The sequence below is a fragment of the Sarcophilus harrisii genome, chromosome 1 (assembly GCF_902635505.1).
Source record: "Sarcophilus harrisii chromosome 1, mSarHar1.11, whole genome shotgun sequence".
NCBI lineage: Eukaryota > Metazoa > Chordata > Mammalia > Dasyuromorphia > Dasyuridae > Sarcophilus > Sarcophilus harrisii.
The window spans coordinates 450934142-450935354 of NC_045426.1; positions in this window are offsets into that span (position 1 = coordinate 450934142).

Here is a 1213-nt window from a genome sequence, read left to right on the forward strand (position 1 = left end):
CCTGATCTAAAACTATATTATAAAGCAGCAGTCACCAAAACCAATTAGTTGATCAGTGGAACAGGTTAGGTTTACAAGACAGAATAGTCAACTATAGCAATCTAGTGTTTGACAAACCCAAAGATCCTAACTTTCGGGATAAGAATTCATTATTTGACAAAAACTGCTGGGATAATTGGAAATTAGTATGGCAGAAATTAGGCATGGACCCACATTTAACACCGTATACCAAGATAAGATCAAAATGGGTCCATGATTTAGACATAAAAGAACGAGATTATAAATAAATTGGAGGAACATAGGATAGTTTATCTCTCAGACTTGTGGAGGAGGAAGAAATTTGTGACCAAAGATGAACTAGAGACCATTATTGATCACAAAATAGAAAATTTTGATTACATCAAATTAAAAAGCTTCTGTACAAACAAAACTAATGCAAACAAGATTAGAAGGGAAGCAACAAATTGGGAAAATATCTTCACAGTTAAAGGTTCTGATAAAGGCCTCATTTCCAAAATATATAGAGAACTGACTTTAATTTATAAGAAACCAAGCCATTCTCCAATTGACAAATGGTCAAGGGATATGAACAGACAATTTTCAGATGATGAAATTGAAACTATTATCACTCATATGAAAGAGTATTCCAAATCATTATTAATCAGAGAAATGCAAATTAAGACAACTCTGAGATACCACTACACACCTGTCAGATTGGCTAAGATGAAAGGAAAAAATAATGATGATTGTTGGAGGGGATGCGGGAAAACTGGGACACTGATACATTGTTGGTGGAGTTGTGAATGAATCCAACCATTCTGGAGAGCAATCTGGAATTATGCCCAAAAAGTTATCAAACTGTGCATCCCCTTTGACCCAGCAGTGCTACTACTGGGCTTATATCCCAAGGAGACACTAAAGAAAGGAAAGGGAGCTGTATATGCCAAAATGCTTGTGGCAGCCCTGTTTATAGTGGCTAGAAACTGGAAAATGAATGGATGCCCATCAATTGGAGAATGGTTGAGTAAATTGTGGTATATGAATGTTATGGAATATTATTGTTCTGGAAGAAATGACCAGCAGGATGAATACAGAGAGGCTTGGAAAGAATTACATGAACTGATGCTAAGTGAAATGAGCAGAACCAGGAGATCATTATATACGTCAACAACGGTACTGTATGAAGATGTAATCTGATGGAAGTGGATTTCTT